This window comes from Myxocyprinus asiaticus, chromosome 16, assembly GCF_019703515.2.
Source record: "Myxocyprinus asiaticus isolate MX2 ecotype Aquarium Trade chromosome 16, UBuf_Myxa_2, whole genome shotgun sequence".
Taxonomy (NCBI): domain Eukaryota; kingdom Metazoa; phylum Chordata; class Actinopteri; order Cypriniformes; family Catostomidae; genus Myxocyprinus; species Myxocyprinus asiaticus.
The window spans coordinates 40,830,032-40,853,284 of NC_059359.1; the positions used below are offsets into that span (position 1 = coordinate 40,830,032).

At 38.1% G+C, this 23,253-nt stretch overlaps 1 protein-coding gene across 1 annotated transcript in view; it reads left to right on the top strand.

The window, feature by feature from the left end:
* The window catches only part of LOC127453799 (A disintegrin and metalloproteinase with thrombospondin motifs 16-like), a 122,598-nt gene that overhangs the window by 8,781 nt on the left and 90,564 nt on the right, over positions 1 to 23,253 (top strand). The window lies entirely within an intron of this gene.

Genomic DNA, 23,253 nt, shown 5'->3' on the forward strand with positions numbered 1-23,253 from the left:
AAGTTATAGGATGCTCCCTTGCTCACTATTTAGTAAATGAATTAACCTTCTGTGTGCTGTCTGTCTGCACTGGTCTCAGAACAGCACATTATTTTCATCTTAACTCACCTGAAAGCAACATTGTTCAGCTTTTGAATAAACCCATTTAATCTCATTGTGAAGATGCACAGTAAATATATAGGAATGAATTTACTAATGTTAATGAATAGAATCGTATTGCACAGAGATAACAAAATTAAACTACAAAATGTATATCAAAATTAAGATAAATGACCCACAGATGTGTTAAAGTTGAAAGTTATTCCAAATTACTAACCTGATTTTTCTACTTTTGAGGAAATGCGGAGCCAGTGTCCACATATTTAGACATGTTTATCAGGGTGCTGACGTTCGAAAAATGAATGGATTTTTTAAAGCGGCATATCAAACAAAACTAGAGACGCTACTCTTTACAACCAATATATTTCTTACCAGAGGTTCTTTTGTTTGCGCTGTGTCCGTAGAAGCACTTCAAGGAAATCGATGGCATGCTGTTGTGTCACGTGACTCGGTACGGCAGAAGTTAAACCTTTACATGACAGTCTAGAGTCTTATGAACAGTATACAGTCGCTTTTTATTCATTTAAATGATCTCTTGCGTATAGCGAAGCCAAAATACAACATCCATGCATGTGGACGCGGGGTCGCACGAGGATATATCACCATTGTAAAGCTATGTAATATTCACAGTTTTACTACTACTAATACTGCTGCTAATACTGCTACTACTACTAATAATAATAATAAATCAATGGTAATTGTATTATATTTAAGCAGTATCTCACATCTGTGATGCTCTGTAGTGCAGCAGTTTATTTGAAAAAATATAACTCCAATGTTGTTGTTTTTTGGATTGTGTTGTGAGGTTCTGTATATAAGCACTTAATTTGATAAAAAAAAACAAAAAACAAATAGTTGAAAATTAATTGTTATATTTTCTTGTGATTAAAGTTGTAATTAATTCATTTATTGAAACACAATTTTAATGATAAAATTGAAATAATCTGTTGATAGGGAGTTCAGAAAAAAATAAAAACAGGTATTCAACTCGGTATCAGAAATAAAGTATCGGTATTCATACTTGTTCTCAAAAAATGATATCGGGACATGGTCCTGATAATACACAATGGCTGATGGTGCCATGAGAATCCCAAGCTCTTCACTAGCAATTATTCTGAGCTGTGACGAAGGCAGCAGACAGGGAAAAAAGTCAATTTCATGGCTTGGAGAGCACTCCAAAAATCCGGCATTGGTAAAACTATAATACAAAGAAATATAAATACGTAATTGATGTTGGCCGGTCAAACGCACACATACCAAAACACATAAGCTTACACACACAAACAGATGAAACATCAGTCATAGAGACTGTAGATGCATTTTATAGTTGCCAATTCAGAGTATTTTGTTTTTACAAAGTTTAAATATTCTGTCCATCATAACATTATTGATCAAAAACAAACTCTAGACTACTGTCAAACATGACTCCTCACATGCCAACAAAATGGCATTTCATCACACTCGTAGTAAAAACATTCAGTCAGTGAACCGGAAAATTAGTGCATAGCAAATTAGGGTTGCAAATATCACAAATGTCCACAGATAGACAGACGCTAAAGTTAATTAATGAATATATATAATACAACAGGAATTTACTTATGTGTAGCTTATGTGTTAAGTGTAGCTCGATATGCATTTAACAGCCAAAATTTCAGCGTGGAAGTTATGAATCCCGTTTTATCATTTGTTGCATCATCTCTTTGGTTGATGAAAAATAAAACACCAAAATATAACAGAACATATTCAATTACTTTCTAATTGTCTTAAAAATGCTTTGAAATGTTTACACTATCTGGGCATCTTGTAGATTCGTTTGTGATAGATATAAATCCCGGATCGCTAAAGACTCGAGCTTTGTAATAATGTTTGACAAAATGCCCATACATTTAAGGGTTAAATCAATGTACAAAAATCACTGTGAAAGAAAGCTGAACAAGCAGTAAAAGATTAAATTACTCTGATTCTGGCATCTGATTTTCGCCTTTGAGGTAATCTTCTATAGCAATTTATTTCTAAATGACACCTTAAATATGACATTTAACCTTTATGTGATCATCAGCTTTTATTAGGAGGCAACTTAAACTGTACTGTCATTGTAAATGTACTGGCTCAATAACTAGTTGAAATATGTCTTGGCAAAGTGATGCTGTAATGCTGGCGACTATCACACTGTCCCCAGCTGGTTGTGATTAGCAGGCCAGTACAGTGTGGAGCCATTAGTTAACTCAAAGTCTTCCATGGCCTAATGCCTTGTCCAGTACAGCCAATGTATAAATTCACTTTGAATGGCTGAGACTGGCTTGGCTGATCATCACTGGGGGTTGGCAGGGCAGGGTTTTGATGACAGTGAAGAGTTTGCCATAAAAGGTACCAAATATATAGTTTAAAGGCTGGGCGATCAAATCCACAGTTCACAAGCCTCATTGATTTTAAGCTGTGGCGACTGTGCAGACAGAGGTTTTCTGTGTAAATGTTAAAAGGTACAATAGCTGACTTTAGTGGTGACACATGTGATGCCAATTATGAGGGTCATTGGAAATGGCAGTCTGGGTTGAGACGGGTGCTGTGCCGTGGAAACTCCACTCTGAAAGTCTTTCTGAAGTGTCGCCAATTTGCAATAATAGGCTAATTGTGAGTGATGTCAGCCATGAACCATTTGAAGAACTGGTAAATCTACAAATGAACACCCAACCCCAAATACCTGGTCTGGTATGGTTTGTTAAGTCAGATTTGATTCTCGGTATAACACTTATATGCTTCTTAAATGTAATAGGTTTTACTGTAATGCTTATTGGGGAAATGTCTTTGTGACAGGTCTCTTGTATGTCGTGAAGGAGGAAGCAGGGGCCAGGTAAACAGTCAACGTAAATCTTCTATTCACAAGCTTTTCAGCCTTTACACAAATGTTGGCTTTTCAGCACAATAAATAAACATACTGGAATACTGCTGTGTGAGTCTCTCTCTTCTCCCTCCAGCAGTCTAGACTGCTCTTTTATCCCTCTCAGCTCTCACTGGAAACACAAATAGCAGTTAGAGATAATTTACCACAGGTGTCAGTCTTTACCATTCTTCCTCTCTTGGCTTTGCTTTACACAAATGTCGCTCAGCTACGCCCACATCACCACATACCCCCCATCGCCCAAAACAGGCTGGGGATACTCCCTCACCCCCATTTCTCGAGAGGAAATCTGCCACAGCCATCTGCGACCCTGGCTTGTGGACAACCTCAAACTTAAAAGGCTGGAGAGCTAGATACCAATGGGTGATCCACACGTTGGTATCCTGCATACGATGGAGTCACTGGAGCAGGGCGTGGTCAGAACAGAGGGTGAAAGCACACCCCAACAGATAGTATCGAAGGGTGAGGACCACCCACTTGATGGTCAAACATTCCTTCTCTATTGTGCTGTACCTAGTCTCCCTCAGTGAGAGTTTGCGACTAATGTACAGCACAGGGTGCTCCTCCTCCTCCACCATCCGGGAGAGTACCACTCCCAACCCTCTGTCCAATGCATCCGTCTGCAATATAAAAGGGAGAGAGAAGTCAGGAGAGTGTAATAAACTTTCTGATTTCAGATTCAAAATCATGTCTTCAAGCAATGTCATCTTTAAAAAATGATCACCCAATGCTTGTAAAGATTCTATGCAAACTGCTGGATTTGGAGGCCCAAAATTTCAATATCTGCTTCTGCTGGGTACCTGGACACTGTGGAATCCCAGGAAATGAGGAAGCAGACACTGCTGCAAAAGAGGCTTTATCAGCGGATTTCAAAAATTGTCCAATACCTCCTACTGACCTAAAACCCATAATAAATTCATATATTAAAAACAAATGGCAAACCGAGTGGGATCAATGCACCATGAACAAACTCCATGAAATCAGCCCTATTGTTGGCAAAATAAGTTCCTCTCTGTTTTAAAATCACTGGGACCAGATCGTCTGCACCTGCTGTCGAATAGGTCACTCCAGGATGACACACAAATTTTTAATATTAGGAGAAGAAGTGCTGAATAAAAGTGAGCCTCACCTAACTGATTGAGCAGTTCATCAATCTGAGGTATTGGGTACGCATTAAATTTAGACACCGCATTGAGTGTTATAATAATGGTAATAATTATTATGATAATAATAATGGTGTTATAATCCACACAAAACCAGACCGAGCTGTCGGTCTTCAAAGCCAGCATCACCCTTTGCAGGGCTTTGCGGTTGTGGGCGGTGCTATTGCTGTACCAGGCAGTGAGGCAGCCAATCAGGATGCTCTCTACAGTGCTGATGTAGAACCGTGTGAGGATGTGGTGGTTCATTCCAAACGTCCTCAGCCATCTCAGGAAGAAGAGGCGCTGATGAGCCTTCTTCACAATGGCCTCAGTGTGGACGGACCATGTGAGTTTCTCTGTGATGTGGACACCGAGGAACTTGAAGCTGCTGACTCTCTCCACTGGTGCTCCATTGATGGTGATGGGGCTGTGTTCTCTGTCTTTTCTCCTGAAGTCCACCACAAGCTCCTTGGTCTTGCTGACGTTGAGGGAGAGGTTGTGCTCCTGACACCAGCGTGTCAGAGTGTGCACCTCCTCTCTGTAGGCTGTTTCATCATTGTCAGTGATCAGACCTACCACCGTTGTATCATCAGCAAACTTAATGATGGCATTGGAGCTGTGTGTTGCCACACAGTCATGTGTGTACAAGGAATACAAGAGTGGGCTGAGAACACAGCCCTGCAGGGCTCCAGTGTTGAGGATCAGTGATGAGGAGATATTGCTGCCCATTCTAACCACCTGGTGTCTGCTTGACAGGAAGTCCAGGATCCAGCTGCACAACAAGCTGTTTAAACCCAGAGCTTCACATAAAGCTTGGAGGGCACTATGGTGTTGAATGCTGAGCTGTAGTCTACAAACAGCATTCTCACATAAGTGTTCCTTTTTTCCAGGTGAGAGAGAGCAGTGTGTAGTGTAGATGCAAAGGCATCATCAGTGAAGTGGTTGTTGCGGTAAGCAAACTGCAGTGGGTCCAGTGAGGCAGGCAGCACAGAGCAGATGTAATCTCTGATTAGCCTCTCAAAACTTTTGCTGATGATGGGGGTCAGAGCAACAGGACGCCAGTCATTTAAGCAAGTGATTTTGGATTGCTTTGGTACAGGCACAATGGTGGATGTTTTGAAGCATGTGGGGACTACAGACAAGGAGAGGGAAAGGATGAAAATATCCATAAAAACACCAGCCAGTTGGTTTGCGCACGCTTCGATGATGCGGCCCGGAATGCCGTCTGGTCCCGCGGCTTTACGGATATTCACCCGTCGGAAGGATCGGGTTACATCCGCTACAGAGACGGAGAGTGAACTAATCTCTGTAGCTTTGGCCGCGAGAGCTCTCTCCGCAAGGGCGGTGTTATTTCCCTCGAAACGAGCATAAAAAGTATTTAGCTCATCCGGGAGAGAGGCACGGTGTTCACGGTGGAGTTTTTATTCTCTCTGTAGTCCGTGATGATATTAATTCACTGCTACATGCTTCTAGAGTCGGTGGTGTTGAACTGTCCTTCAATCTTGTCCTTGTACTGGCGTTTGGCTGCTCTGATAGTTTTGCGGAGGGCATAACTGGCTTGTTTATTCTCTGCCGCATTCCCGGAATTAAAAGCGGAAGTCCACGTATTAAGTGCCAAGCGAACATCACTATTAACCCATGGTTTCTGGTTGGGGTAGATCCATATTGTTTTGGTCAGAACAACGTCCTCTACACACTTTCTGATGAAACACGTTACGCTATCAGCGTAAACCTCGATGTTGTCATCAGAGGCGGACCGGAACATCTCCCAGTCCGCGTGATCAAAACAGTCTTGTAGCGTAGAATCTGATTGGTCCAACCAGCACTGGATCATTCTGAGGGTGGGTGCTTCCTATTTCAGTTTCTGCCTGCAAGTGGGCAGAAGGAGAGTGGAAGAGTGGTCTGATTTGCCAATTGGTGGGCGGGGGAGGGATTTGTAGCCATCCCAGAAGGGAGAGTAGCAGTGGTCCAAAACCCGGTCCCCTCGTGTGTTGAAACTGATATGTTGGTGGTATTTTGGTGCGATTGATTTGAAATTGGCTTTGTTAAAGTCCCCGGTCACAATGAACGCGGCTTCAGGGTACGCGGTTTCCTGCTCACTTATACTCCCATACAGTTCCTTGAGTGCCTGGTCTGTGTCGGCTTGTGGGGGGATGTACACAGCAGTGATAATGACCGCTGTGAATTCCCTCGGTAGCCAGAATGGTCGACACAGAAGCATGAAAAATTCCAGATCAGGAGAGCAGAAAGACTTGATAGAATGTACGTTCCTCTGATCACACCAGGATTTGTTGATTATAAAACATACACATGTGAATGATCATACAGATGTAGGTAAATTTGCACCAGCTCTCTAATAATGCTACTCGCCAGTGTGTTCTTGTTGACTGATTTTGACTCACCAGGTCGGTCACACCTACTGATGACGTGGACCAATGGTAGTAAGGTGTTTAGCAGCCAGTTAGAAGTTTTCCAAAAAGTTTGCCCAGGCGAGCTGATATGAACCACCAAAACGAACATAAAAACACCTTTTTGGCCAGATTTTGTTGTAAATGATGTCACACTCATTCATTTTTCAATTTGTATGAAGTACTCTACTGGTCAAAACTTTTGAAACACTTGACTGAAATGTTTCTCATGATCTTAAAAATCTTTTGATCTGAAGGTGTATGCTTAAATGTTTGAAATGAGTTTTGTAGACAAAAATATAATTGTGCCACTATATTAATTTATTTCATTATAAAACTAAAATGTAATAAAAAAAATAAAAAATAAAACATTTTTTGAAATTGATGACTTGGACCAAATAATAAAGAAAAGCAGCCAATAAGTGCCCAACATAGATGGGAACTCCTTCAATACTGTTTAAAAAGCATCCCAGGGTGATACCTCAAGAAGTTGGTTGAGAAAATGTCAAGTGACTACTTTGAAGATGCTAAAATATAACACAGTTTTGATTTATTTTGGATTTTGTTTAGTCACAACATAATTCCCATAGTTCCATTTACGTTATTCCATAGTTTTGATGACTTTACTATTATTCTAAAATTTGAAAAAAATAAAATAAAATAATAATAATAATAATAATATATATATATATATATATATATATATATATATATATATATATATATATATAAAATAAAGAATGAGTAAGTGTTTCAAAACTTTTGACCGGTAGTGTATATCTGTGCTTTAAGGCTGAAAGGAATAGTTTATACAAAAAGATTCCAGCCTAATCTTATGAAAATTGCATGACTGTGTACGTATTGCGGCAGTTCTGAGGTAAAATTTCAACTAAGTGGCTCTCCAACAGATTAGGTTTTTAAGGTTAATGCTCTATTAAATTTGAAATCAACAAAACCAACCTCCATCCCCCTAAACCAGATATTGTCATGAAAGCAAATGTGACATTAAAAACACAATTGTTGAAGCAAACACTTTGTTTTGTGGTGCTTCTATGAAACTTTAGTCACGTGTCAACTCGCGTGCTTTTCAGGACGCGTACCCCATTTTTTTGCACCGCAAGTGCAACGCTCCATCAGTTGAACTACTGCACAATTTGATCAGAGTTAAATAAGCTTGTAAATGTTGTTGCTTATGTAATGCAAAGGTTAAAATGTATGGCCTTACAAGTCATGTGCTATAATAAATGTGTTTAGATAGCATTGTGTGAGGAACAGGTCAAAAAGTAAGTGTTTACGAACTGATATTCATCAGTTTTACTTGTGATTTGTGTGAAAGTTAATAAAAGTCATTGTTGTTGTAGCATCTCTAGTGTTCATTTCACCAAGAAACAGCTGCGATAAATACTAATGAGGCATGTCAAAATTATTTTGCAAACTGTAGGTACAGTAACATGATTCAGTGAGAACAGATTGTAAAATGTTTCATCATTTGCTCACTCTCATGTTGTTCCAGACCTGTATAGATTTATTTTTTTCCATGAAACGCAAAAGGAGATGTTTTGCAGTATGTTATTTTAAGTCACTTTTCACTCTCACATCTATTTTGCATACAATGCAAGTTAATTGAAGTGACTGAGGCTTAGTCCGAGAATGGTGACGTCAATTAATACCCCAACACAAAGTGGATCGGTCTTGTATGAACCTGTTTTATGTTAATGATCGGCTGACTGTACATTATCTATCTTACTACTCAGCTTCTTAATATTTAAATTAATAAATGGAAATAAAATACAGATTGAAATGATTGTATTATGTGAGAAGAAAAAGAGCACAAGGTATGATACATGGCACAAAATTAGGACAGCTCTGCAGAAAATAATTTGCCTGGAACAGCAATCACAGTATTTTTGGCCTGAGAATGCCATAACTGACCAATCATAATTAAGTATTCCAGAGAGCTGTGTGAAAACTAAAGAAACCACAACTTGCACTAATGTGGACAGAAATATATAAGGAGAGCAGAGTTTCATTGTTGGGTAAGTTACTCAAAAGTGTAAATCCACATTACTAATTACTTCTCTAAAATTGTAATCAGGTTACTTTACCTATTACTTAATTGAAAAGGTAATCACGTTACTCATCACTTTACAGGTCCTTTCTAAAACACTCTTCTGCTCAACCAATTCAAAATAATTTCTATATTTCCTTCTTGTTCACTGTTGCACACAAGTCATATAGCACTACACATTTCTCTCTTACAATGACTTGTTACTGGGCCATAATTCATGTTTTAAATGTATGCTACATAAATTATATTATTTTAGAAATTACCGTAGTAATACTTGAAAGTAATTAGAGTCAGTAACTAATCTGATTATTTTTTTTTAATGCAATATGTTACACTACTTTTTGACTTAAAGTAATTAGATTACAGTGACTAATTACATTGTAATTAGATTACACCCAACACTGGTTATAATACAATCAAGGGGTCAAGGAGACAATCTGAAACTGGTCTAAAGTGAAAACTTTTCCAGATGTAGCATGTAATAGCTGCTGTTGTTGGTACAGGTCCTATTATATTGGAATGATTATGTTTCATCGTAAATTAAAACCAAGGACAAGCAACCAAAAAAAACGTCCTATTGTTATCTCAGGAAAAGCTGCTCCCATGCCCATTCTGGAATCTAGTGGATAGGTTAATCCTCTTCTATGGAATTTCCCATAATGCTTATGATTTAACATTCATCATATGCAACCAAGCTTTGAAAACCAAGCCATATGACCCCCAGCAGCTCTTCTGTTCAAAACACAACTCTTGTCCAAAATATATACATTATTATCCTTCACAAAACAATTCCATGTTTTACTCTACAGGCTATGAATGTGGCCTTGATAGACTGACTGAATTAAAGACTAACATATTTATTTATAATGAACAAAAATGGAGCGTAGCACGATTTGCACTGTTAAAACAAAGTGCAAAGAGGCGCCAGTGGATGACTAATTGTTGGCGTGAGGTTATTGTCAATGTGTATGGATAAATATGGCCCCTTTGGAGGTACTGTTTCTGTGGAGCTCCAGTTGATTTAGACTTAATGTATGTGAGCTTGTATGTATGTGAGCACTGTGAGCTTAGAGCATCTTTTGTTTGTTACTTTTTTTTTTTTTTTTTTCAATTTGGAATGCCCAATTCCCAATGTGCTTTAAGTCCTTGTGGTCGTGTAGTGATTCCCTTAGTCTGGGTGGTGGAGGACAAATCCCAGTTGCCTCTGCGTCTGAGAATCTCAACCCATGCATCTTATCACGTGGCTTGTTGAGTGCGTTGGAGGCTTCACGCCATCCACTGTGGCAGCCACGCTCAACTCACCACACGCCCCACCAAGAATGAACCACATTATAGTGACCACAAGGAGTTTACCCCATGTGACTCTACCCTCCCTAGCAACCAGGCCAATTTGGTTGCTTAGGAGACCTGGCTGGAGTCACTCAGCATGCCTTGGGATTCAAACTAGCGAACTCTAGGTGTGGTAGCCAGCGTCTTTTACCACTGAGCTACCCAGGCCCCTCTTTGTGTTACTTTTAATGTTTGTGAAGGAAGCAAACTGTGGCTAGTACAGTATGGTTAATGCAATGTAATATCAAGGAGTTAAAGCAAAATTATTCACCCAAAAATAAAACGTTGTTCCAAACGCAAATAATTTTTAAATATCCTTGGTGCTTACTGATAATCTTCCCATCCATTGAAGCTCTGAAATGGATTATAAAGGTCTTTACTGACACCCCAAAAATGCTGCATTGATGCCATTTGCAGCCTGATCTCATTAAATATATGTCAATGGCAACATTTTTGCAAATCAATATAACGTGCTTCATTACAGGTTTGGCTGCAGTTTCCCAGTGAAATGTCCAGCGGGGGGTACCGTATGCGAGAGAAATGATGTAGTAATTAGATGAGGTTTTTAAGGTAAATATAAGATGGATGTTTTAATGAGTACAATGTACCTCCCTAACTTAAAACTTTAACCTAAACCTAACCAATAGTGTTCAAAAAGATAAATGAGAGGTGAACAAAACAGACATCCTTACCCTAAAACAACACCAAAACCTAACCAATAGTGTTTTTTAGAATTGGACATGAAAAGCACATTTATTGAAGCAACCACATCATTTTGTGTCACTTCTATGGGACTTTCACTTCACATTCACTTTAATTTCGAGCTTCCTTGGCTAAGCTCGAGGTTCGGTTTCCAAGTCCAAAGTCCAACACCCTATGAAGTGACCTACCACACAAGCTAATCACATTGGAATAAGTGTGTACATGTAGGTGGGTCTGTAATACAAGCGGTAAAATGTATAGTTTTTCAAATAATGCATTAGAGAAAAGTGTTTTGATGTAATAACATAGCAGGGTTTGAGTAATGGAGCGAAAAATACGTGTTTGTAAAGTCAAAAACCGCCATAGTAATTTTTTAATTAATTAATTATATTTATTTATCACACATTATACATTTGCACATATACAGCAAAATTCTTTTTTTCACATATCCCAGCTATGCTGGGGTCAGAATGCAGGGTCAGCCATGATACAGCACCCCTGGAGCAGATAGGGTCAAGGGCCTTGCTCAAGGGCCCAACAGTGGTATCTTGGCAGTGCTGGGGCTTGAACCCCCAACCTTCTAATCAGTAACCTTGAGCCTTTACCACTGAGCCAAGTACTTGTGATTTGTGTGAAAGTGAATAAAAAGCACAGTTGTTGTAGCACCTCTATTTCTCATTTCACCAGGAAACTGCAGAAAAAACATAGAGAGCGGCATGTAAAACTCGGTTTGCAAAAATGTAGTTATAATAATGTTAATTATATGCTGGGACTAGGTTGGCCATTTGTCACCAAACACAATTGGTTCTCATGTGTCTCGTTACCAGATGTTATTGACTTCAAGCATGATGTTATGTGTCTAATGACACTATATTTGATTTGATAGCTGCAGGAGAGAGGAAGATTTTCATTGAATAACAACTTACATTTCTGCCTTTTCATGACACACAACTATATTATGGCTTCTGGAGACTTGAAATGTAGCGTTAGAAACATACGGATCACATTTATGATACTTTTATGCTGCTCTTTTGTCAGTTTAGAGCTTAAAAGCCCCAGTCCATTTTCACTTATATTATATGAAAGAGTGGCCAGGATATTCATAAAATATTTACCTTCTGTGTTCCATGAGAGAAAGTCATAGGGGTTTGTAATGACATGACCGTAAATGATGACTGAATTTTCATGTTTAGGTTAACTATCCCTTAAAGACTCCTTACGTTTCTGCCTCTTTGTGACTAGAAAAGCAACAGTTAGTCACTGAGATGATGTAACAGGATTTAAAAACTGGTACATTGACACCCTTCTCAAATAGCTTCAGCTGGCATATTAAACGTTTTAGGCCTCTTATAGCTCTTTATACCTCTATACCTCTAACTGATCCTCAAATGAGAGTAGAGATTTGGTTTCAACTTCTAAAAGCATCAAGACAAGTAGAAGCTTTTCTCTCATTGAAATAGAAACAGCATCAGGTGCATCCTTCAGAGGTTCCTGATATCCACTCAGCTTCTTTGATCAGGGTTCCCAGGTCGTGCCTGTATCTGCCCATTTCCCTGACTGCGGGACTGCAGCTGTTATTGCTCTCACAGGTAGTGTCTCACCCTGTCTACTGATACTTTATGACTGCTATTTGCACCTTGTAGCTCTCAGTGTGTAATTTCATGAGAGGTAAATAAGGAGGCAGCGCAGGCATTTGTTTCTAGTTAAGTTTGTCATGGACCTGGGAGAGCAAAGCACAGATTTGTGGCGGATGACGCTTACATGTTACTTATGCAAGAATGTGGTCACCACCACTCCCACTTGACAACATGGATGTTTACGCTAAACAGTATGGTGGAGGATCCATGTGTGTAAATTGATTTAAAAATTTGAATCTCTTCCTGACAGGAATGGAGAGGAGTGATGGAAGAATTGTGGGCTAAAGCACAGAACTTGTAAGCAGAAGGTTGCCAGTTCGATCCCCACAGCCACCACCATTGTGTCCTTGAGCAAGGCACTTAACTCCAGGTCGCTCCGGGGGTATTGTCCCTGTAATAAATGCACTATAAATCGCTTTGGATAAAAGCGTCTGCCAAAAATGCATAAATGTAAATGTAAAGAGGTAAACATTTCCCTGGATAACTCAACAAATTTATGGTTTCCTTCAATTTTCCTCCTATTTCATGATAAATTAACTGGTTTAGATCAGATTTGATATTCATATTGTGCTTGATATTAATTTGACTGATGTTTATCCATTACATCACCCACTAGTTCTAGAACAGAATCATTCTTTCTTATGACAACAGTGAAATTCATTTCTGTACAGTATTACACATTTTTGAAGACATATATCTTACAGCATTCAAAACAGCAGAACAGTTTGTTTCTCCCAGCAGAGAGTGGAGAAAGAAGAATTCCGATGTGAATTTATGAGGTTCCTGTTTTATAGCTCTAGAGACTTATTGGAGTTCTCAGTTATGTATGTACTGTATCAACTTGGTCTCAGATGTTTCTGTTAAAATCCCTTAGAAGAAATAGAAACAAATGAGACAATTGTTGACATGTAAATATAATGTGTATATAGCTCAGATTACTTGGTTGACAATATAAAACATGTAACAAACAGGTTAACTTAGTCCCTATAATTTGATTTACACTACACTATTATTTAGATATTTTTGATCACCCACCCCTACACCTAAACCTAACAAGTTCTCAACAATACAGAAGACATAACAAGCAGATACAAGTACAATCACAATAAAATAATTAAAAATATGACATAAAAGCAATATAATTGTATTCCAAATTTTTGAGGAACAAAGTGAAAGGTTTTAATTGCTGAAAATCTTCCTTCTCCATGAAGGTAGTGACTTCCAAGGAGCATTAAAATATCACATCTCATTGAAATGACACAGCAGAGCTTGTCACAACCGGTCACTAGACATGCGAGAGCCAATGGCATTTGACATCATTGAAAAGCATGTGTTGTAACACTGCTTGAGGTGGTAATTTTTGAATGTTCAAACGAGTTCGGGATTTGTTATAGTGGATGCTGATGGACCGTGAGTGTTGAATAATGACTTAAATTTGGGTCTGTTTTATTTATAATTAAATTTATAATTAGATTAATAGTTAAACACTACAAAAAAATACATATTTCTTATTAAACACTAACCACTGTGAATAAATGTTACTAAGTTTGAATGAAAAAAAAAACAGCCTATCAGGTTACGAAGACAAACTTGTACCCCAACATATAGTTTCATGATGATAAAATTATCATGCTCTTCGCGTCAGTTTATTGATGCCAAATGTTTTTCATTTAAGGCAAAGCGCTTGCCGTTCACGTCAGGAGACAGGTGGTAGAGGATGATTTTAGTGTGTATAATGACACACTGGGCTCTTGCACAAGTGGCAGTATTTAACGCCTTGGGAATAAGAACAGATTGGCTTTAAATGTCCTCCATTTTAAAAATAAAGCCACATTAATTCTGTTTGGTGTCTAAAGACTAGATTACACTACATTACTTTTACTGTAATTGTAGCCCCAATTTTCAGTCAGGCCGACTTTCTATGACTACAGAGTAAGTCTCGTAGTTGTGATGCTCCACGACTATGAGTTATATGTTGAGCAGCCAATGGAAATCACGCGCACAGAGCCACAAAGCTCAAGAAATGGAGATGGCGAAAAAACTGGCCACGTCTTCACACCCATGAGTGCACTCAAATGCGCTTGGCCCGTTTCTTTTGAAACTTGGAACACAGAGTAGCAACAACAACAGCAACCAGTTCCTGTATCTATGTTTGCTAACATCTGTAATTCGGCTCCTATAACAGGATGGCGCATTTTTGTTTTCTGCATAAATTTGTGATGGATCGGATCGACTTAAAAGTTGGGTAGTGTGTGATCCCCAGTCATTTGAGGCGATGTGTCTGTAGCAGTTTTCAGAGTTGGTGAGTGTATGCAGCGACTATTTAGCAGAGACGGACCACTTCTATTAAAATGAATGAGAGAAACTGGAATGCTCAACAGTTGTAGAAAAGGAAGTTCCGCCTTACAGGTATCAGCTTTTAGATACAGAGATCACCTGTCAATCAACTTAAAAACGTGCGTGCGCATTAGCTGAACCAGCCTGAAAAATAGCGTTTTTAAGTGTGACCTGAGCTAAAGAAGCACTATGCATGATATCATGCAGATATCATCTCCTCTAAATACTGCTAAAAGATAATATAGAACAAAATTAGCCTTTAGGTTCAAATCTAGCTAGGTTTTGGTACACTATTGCTAGTAACACAGCTAGATATAATCATCGATTAAACGAAAGTATGACACAAAGCCATCATAAATACAGAAATATTCTTAGCTATACTTTTATTATAATGATGAGTTAATAACATACCTGTAATAAAATGTTCGCTGCAAACGTTGAGTTGAAAATTATCTCTTCAGTCCAGTCAGCTCTGTTGATGGAATTCGATAAATGTGAAGCCCTCAAATTTTTGTCATTGCGATTTTTTGAAGCCAACAGTGCAGCACAACATTTTGTTTAGCTTAACCAGTCAATTTAAAGGTAACAGCTAACTTTTTGAGGACTGTTAGTCAGCTAACTACAGGTTTGTTTTACTAATTGCGCTGTTGTGACAACGGTCTTTTTGCCACCAAAGTATTGGTCTATACAATTAATATTCTGCATTACAATGACTTTTCTGAAAAGAGCTTGCCTACTTGTCTAATGGTAAAAAAAGAGTGTGAAAACTTGAATAATGTCTGCTTAATAGGTTATTATACAGTCAGATGAACATATTAAAAGAATCTGAAAGGAAAATAAAAGTTTAATTTCAAAATGACTATTATTAGTTTCACATGTACATCATTGTGTTTACTGGTATCCCATATATAAAGAACATGATGGTTAAGCAAAGTCATAATTTGTACTCCATTTTATCTCATTGCTGTCTTAGAGAAACAATGTGATTTTTTTTTTTTTTTTCTTCATATGAGGTGGCCTTGCTTTCAAATGTTTCCTTTGTTGGTTTTCTTGTCAGATAGCAGACATCACTATGTGATGGTAAATAATATATATATATGCTTAATCTGTTCACAGAAAACGAAATTCTGAACATACTGTGTAGGTCAAAGCATTCACTGTTGTATAGTGTATCCTGCAACAATTTCCAAGCCAAGGTTGTTAACTGACCTCAAAGCGCTCTTCTAGGCAGACATCATGTAGAAAGTAAATTAAAGCGCTTTGACAGTCTGAAGTAAATAGGACTCAATAACTGAAAGTGTTGTCTCAGACAATGAAGACTACGTGTAGTGCATAATATTTGAAAGATGTCATGTGGATTTAATCAAATGGAAAACAAGACACAGATCATTGCAAGGTATTTCACTGTCTGTCTAAATTATGTCACTGAGATACCGTACTGTCTTTCTCAACTAACTAGAATCCATCATTACAATCATATATGGTGCCCTATTGACTAAACTTTGGATGGGTCGGAATGACTGACTGACTGGAAGACATATAGCAAGGCGTGTAAAGAGCATGAAAGCAAAATTGCAATACATTTACTTGACTATGGGAATTAGTCTTGACAATGCACGAAACCCCTAACAGGAGTTAGGCCAGAGTCATGCGGAATGACCAGTCATGCCTTAACTTCATGCTAAATCTGGCCCGATAGCCCCGGCAATGGCAAAGTTCGCTTCTGTTGACTAAACCCTCTGATCTGGTGACAGGAGGGGAGAATGTCTCATGGGGATTGCTGCCTTTGACACCAAAACAACTAGTTAATTTTGCTCTTTGAAGTTCTTACCGTCCAATAAAGGATCAAATGCTTGACTGTATGACCTTTTGTCATGTTTGTCCTGACTGAGTCTTGAATCACTGCTATGGAAGTGTCTGCATTAATCTGCTTAAAGCTGTTAATGATATCAACTGGCCTAACTAATTAAATCTGATGCACAACCAATGCTTGTTAGCATGTGACTCTAGTCTCTCCCTGAAATCTAGAAGCGTTTTCCTTTGATTGGTTATTTTTAGGCATCCACATAATTTTTTTTTGCTGGCACTTTAGCCATTTTCATTACTATAAAACTACTATGATCAACATGGAGTGACACCAGTTCCTATCCAAGGTCATAAACAAGAGCGTTACTGGCATGAGTTTCACATTCATCCATGCACACGTGTTTATATGACTTGATGGATCTGTTGTGTCTTATGGATCTGTTGTTTAGTACAGTTGTTTAATTTTATATTTTAAAACTTTACTGTAAATGCTCTCTAAGGACAAGTGTTTATCGAAAAGTTTAATTATCATTGTACTTTGTGGGCAATTCAACATGTTTATTCATGTGTTCAATATCACGCGAGTGTTGTTTGAGAAGTCGTTTGTTGAAATCTGTCAGCAGTTACCTCCCATACTGGTGTTAATTACATGATGAGCTCTGTATCCTCTACACACACTGTGATCTTGGATCTGGGTTGTTTAGTCTGGCCAGACCTGTATTGCTTCGTTTGCTGATTACTTAACCATGGAGTGAAGGCAGCATTCCTAGAGCTTCAGTCTCTTGTCAATTGTACAAGCAACAGAGTCTTCATAAATGAAAACAGAGATAAATTATGGGTCCCAAGTCTTCTTAACTTGCTCAACCAGCAAAAGTTCTTTGGACAAGCAACTTTACCAGAAAGACCATGCTCGTTGACCAACATTTTTTTGCTGGTGAACAGTCTGGTTATTTGGTCCACAAGCTAGACCGGAAGAGTAGGTCAACATCAAACTCCTTATAGTGTTCAGAACTACAGTATGGGTGTAACAGGACATACACTGTTCAAAGTTGTTCCCAAATTGACGTAAGTGTTTATAGATACCCTCCCACATGCACTCATACATAGATGATTGTGAACAGGCATGTACACAAACATATGCACACACGTTTGCACAGTTCATATACTGTAAGTGTGCTGAACCTCATATACACTTGTGTGGCTCTCCCTGCAATGGCTATCATAATGGACCTCACACGCACATTAAAAACTTCAATGTCCTTAAATGTACTTTCAGTGTAAAAGATCTGAATGTGTCCAAGAATGCTTTTTTACACCTTCATCCAAAATGCCTGAACTTGAGTGCAACCTGATTTGCTTCTGCCTTCTATTCCCAGAGTTCAACATATGTTTTACAGCCCATTGTCTGCATGATTGCCTTGCAATGAACTTAAGTGTTGTTGGCAATGACGAATGATAATCAAATGCACATTAGGTTCAAACAGGTTCTAAGAAGGGTTTTTCAGTCTGTTTGTTTGGAGAGGAGCTCGTCTTCTGAGCCCATTTGAGGATAATTATCAGACTGCGGTGCACTGGGTGCACAATATGAGTATTCAAGCGAGTTCACTCTCTGACCTGACATGACATTTGGGTGGGGGGTTGAAGAGTCCTTGGGATCTTCAGATTGCGTGGGATGAGAAGTCTGTTAGTATTAGGCATGAAATAAACTCTAATCAAGTAGGTGTACATATATGCATCTAACAACGTCTGGATTACCTAATCAAATTACAAAAATAAAATACTTGTGACTAGATTACATTTTAAAATACGCTTTTGAATAGATTACGTGATTACAGTACATATTAATCAGGCAACGGCAGTAAATTGTTCATAATTTATTGATTCCCATAATTCTCCTTTTAAAAATGTTCATTCTAAATCAGACTATTGCTGATATACATTCAGTAAGACTTTGAGTGTTTTTCAGAAGAGAGGGGGAAGGTTGTGGAAATGTCACAGACCTGATACTAGCCACTAGCAGGTGGCTATAATTACAATGAAGATGGAGCGATCTCATTCAGCATTTGACCACTGGATTTATAAAAATCATTTCACGCTGAAGGAGACACAGGGCAAAAACATTATTGTGCAATGTAAACTCTGCCTTCCAAAAAATGAATATCCTATCCACTGCAAACGATTCTGTGACAGGTCTAAATAAGCATTTAGAGGTGTGCCTGCATGTTTCCTCAACTTAACATTGCAAATCTAACCAACTCCTAATGAACACATTTTAATTAATATTTAAATTATCACTCTGTGTGGCATATAACTCTATCATTATGTCTTTGGAAGGGTTTTGTCCATCAAACTTATCAAAATGGCCAAATACACTTCATTTCGGATTCACTGTCTAATCCACACATAAATGTTGAACAGATTTATTAAAGGAATACTTCACCAAAAAATTTAAATGAACTTATTTACTCACCCTCATGCCATCCCAGATGTGTGTGACTTTCTTTGTTCTGCTGAACTCAAAGATTTTTAGAAGAATATTTAAGCTCTTTGGGTCCTCACAATGCAAGTGAATGGGTACCAAAAGTCTGAAGCTCTAAAAACACATAAAGGCAGCATAAAACTAATCCATAAGACTCCAGTGGTTAAATCCATGTCTTCAAAAGCGATGTGATAAGTGTGGGTGAGAAACAGATCCATATTAAGTCCTATAAATTCTTTTTTTGTTTTTGGCAATTCACATTCTTCGTGCATATCGCCACCTACTGGGGAGGGAGGAGAATTTATGGTAAAAAAGGACCTAAATGTTGATCTGTTTCTCACCCACAAGAAATTACAAGATCGTAAAAATGATTGTATGAATCTTAGAATTACTGGCTGTTTCCCCAAGACATCATCATTTAAGTAGGTCTTGAAAATCATTGTAGATCTACTAGTGCTATGAATTAATCGTAGAGCACTTAAGATCAGCATAAGGATATAGACTTACGCAGACACCTGCAGGACAAATTATGAAATTATCCTTCATACAATTTAATACAGTTAATATTACGTTTATTACACTTTATGCAGTAGTATACAATGTGACCAAGATACTTTTTATTTTTTTATTTTACCAGGAAGTCCCATTGAGATCAAAAATCTCTTTTACAAGAGAGACCTGGCCAAGGTAGCAGCCATACAAACTCACAACATATTAAAATGTAACCTATAAACATCAACATGAACAGCTATTTAAACACAGTAGTCTCACAAAAAACAGTCACATGCCTCCACCATATTCTTTATGATGCCCTTAAATTCATCAATGGATATAAATAAGTTTATTTTTAGATCTTTCCGTAGATTATTCCATGTCCAAGGAGCATAGTAGGAAAATGCAGTTTTTCCCAGATCGGTCATAACCCGTGGTACATTAAAAAGCAACCACTTGGAAGAGCACAGTTGATAATTACCAATGCTGAGACAGAGAAGGGTACAGAGGTAGGCTGGAAGTTTACCTAGTATAGCTTTGTAGATAAAAATATACCAAAGCTGTTGTCTGTGATTGGTCTATGATGTCCAACCCACTAAACCATAAAGAATACAATGGTAAGAGACTTTGCATTTGTAATGAAATGTAGAGATGCATGGTACTCTGGGCTTTGTGACATCGAGGAGGCTGCATGCATATACAGTATTTCACCTTAATCAATCACAGGCAGAAACGTAGCTTCCACACGTTTTTTCTTGGCATTAAAAGAAAAGCAAGATTTATTTCTAAAATAAAAGCCAATCTTTACTTTGAGCTTCCTAAATAGATTAGCAATATGTACATTAAATAAAAGCTTGTCATCTATCCATTTACCCAAATACTTGTACGAACACACCCTTTCAATGGATTTACCATCGGAAGTCAGAATTCTAACATCATCAAGCAGCTGTAAACGAGCTTTTGAAAAGACCATACATTTTGTTTTCTGAGCATTCAAAACCAATTTTAAACTCTGCAGAGAAATTTGTAATGACTGAAATGCAGTCTGAAGCTCATGCACGCCTGCACTATGGAGGAAGCATATGTATAAATTACAGTGTCATCTGCATACAGGTGTGATTTTGCTTGAATGTCGTTACCCAATTCATTTATAAAAATGGAAAACATAATACGTCCCAAAACGGAACCCTGGGGGACAGATTTATGGCCCTCTGCATAGACACACTGAGTTCGATCTACAAAATAATTTCTGAACCAATTAACAGCCTTGGGACCAAGACCAGCATTCCTAAGTTTGTTCAGCAGCAATTCATGGTCCACTGAATCAAACGCCTTAGACAGATCCACAAATAAGGCAGCGCAATGCTGTTTTTTGCCCATGGCACCAATAAGATCATTTGTCACATCCATAGCAGCAGTAATGGTACTGTGACCAGTTCTAAAGCCAGATTGAAAATCACTTAAAATATTATTACCAGATAAAAACTGTTTTAACTGCACATTTACCTGCGATTCAAAGATCTTAGCCAGGACTGAAAGTTTGGAAATCGGACGGTAGTTGTTTAACTCTGAGGGGTCTCCACCTTTAAGTAAGGGATGAACATAAACAGCTTTCCACATTTTCGGTATCAAAATTGTCAAAAGACTTAAATTTAAAATATAAGTAACGGGCTCAGCGATAATATCTGCCGACACTTTTAAAAGATAAGGATCCAGATTGTCTAGACCTGCAGACATTTTTTGGTCAATGTCTTTGAGAGCTTTACAAAGTTGAGCAACTGAAATGGGTTTAAAATCAAGCAAATCCCAATTTCCATCAATTTCCGTGGTGATAGAACAAGGGACTGAGGTATTTTCATTTGTGCTATCAAATAAAGATCCAGCATGGATAAAGTATTTGTTAAACTGATTGACAATTGCGGCCTTGTCCTTCATTTCCTCTGAACCAACCAGAACATGTTCATGGAGGCTTGAAGCAACATGTGTACCTGACAAAGTTTTAATTAATTTCCAAAATTTTGAGGGATTATTTAGGTTCTCTGTAACTGACTTAAGATAAAAATCTGATTTGGGATTTCTGATCATTAAGGTACACTTGTTCCTTAGAGTTCTAAATGTTGGCCAATCAGCAGAGGAGTTTGTAAATCTAGCTTGGGCCCATGATTTATTTCTTAAACAAATTAGTTCTGAAAGACTGTCAGAGATCCAGGGATTGTCCCTACTACTAATTCTAATTTCTTAATGGGAACATGTTTATTCGAGACAGACAAAAAGATTGAATGAAAATATTCCCATACCATTTTAACATCCGGAATCAGAGTAACTTTGCTAAGATGACTGTAGCACAAATCATGCAGAAAAGCCTGCTCTTCAAAACTTTTAAAAATTAAGTGGGGTTTTAACTTGGGAAACTATGTATTCCTAACACAAGCAATTGCACAGTGATCGCTAACATCATTGCAAAATATGCCAACTGAAGTGTATTTATAAGATGTATTCATTATAATTAAATCAAGCAAGGTAGATTTATTTTGTACTTTGGAATTTGGCCTTGTTGGTACATTAATACATTGCACAAGGTTTAAGGAGTCACACAGTTCTTTAAAACAATCTGAGGTCCCTGAAAGACAATCCCAATTTAAATCACCCATAAGAATGAATTCAGTGTCATTTCATTTATGTACAATATCTGAAAGATTTAAGAGCATCCTTTGAGGCAGATGTGTGTCTGTAACAGCCAACCACAGTGATATGAGAATCCTTTGATACACCCACTTTGATGGACAAGACCTCAAACTGTTTATCTTTAGTGATTGGCAGAATTTCAGAGCTAATAAGCTTGGATTTGACGTACATGGCAACCCCGCCGCCCTTACCAACCCGATCAGTTCTATAGACATTGTTACCATTAATAAAAATTAATTCATCAGTTACTGATTTCTTAAGCCAAGTTTCGGATAAAACCGTTATGTCAGCGTTTGTCATATTTGCCCAAATCTTAATCATATCCATTTTAGGAACAAGACGTCTAACATTCAAATGTATAAAACCAAGTCCTGTTCTACATTTAACATCTGAGGGAGTAGGTAAACTTTGCACAGAGGTAGTAGGCCCAGGATTGGGCTTAACATTTCCAGACAGCATCAATAAAAGCATAACCATACATCGCAATTTTGATTTGACAGAAAATGATTTATCAGAAGTGCCATCACCTACGAACTGCAAGGAGTCCTCTGAGATGATAAAATAGTCCATTAACAGCATTAGATTCTGAAGATACAGGATCTCGTTGACTTGCACTTGAGAATGGTAAATCTTCAATTGATGTCACGGACTGATTGACTGGTGATATGAAATTGAGAATTGTCTGTAATGTAACATGGTGAATTCACTCTCCCTGTTATGCCCATTTAGTTTATTTAATCCAGGGTTGCACTGAATAAGCATAAAAAATATAAAAAGTAGATGTCAGCTTAAATGTCATTTTGATAAGTACAGACCAGGTAGCAGTGTAGGAATCTTAAACTGAGCAGTGGAGGTGGTTGAATCCACAGACCAGGAGAAACACAGTCATTCCATCTCATCCAGAGTCCACATCTAATTCACAGTTTATGTGCTAAAAGGCCATCAAAATCCAAAATTCAGTAGCAGAAGCGAGTCACTCAGAGGATCCGTATAATGCTGTTTTGGCTCCCATAGCTGCTGTACCCTAGTAGGTGGATTCCAGGAAGGCCTAGGCCTCAAACAGTCCAGATTTAGAGCTATGTGGTAATCCAGTAGCATCTCATAAAAGGTTATCATCCAGAGATTCTGAACTGAAGAAAATATGTTGTCCTTGGAAAATACCACTCATTT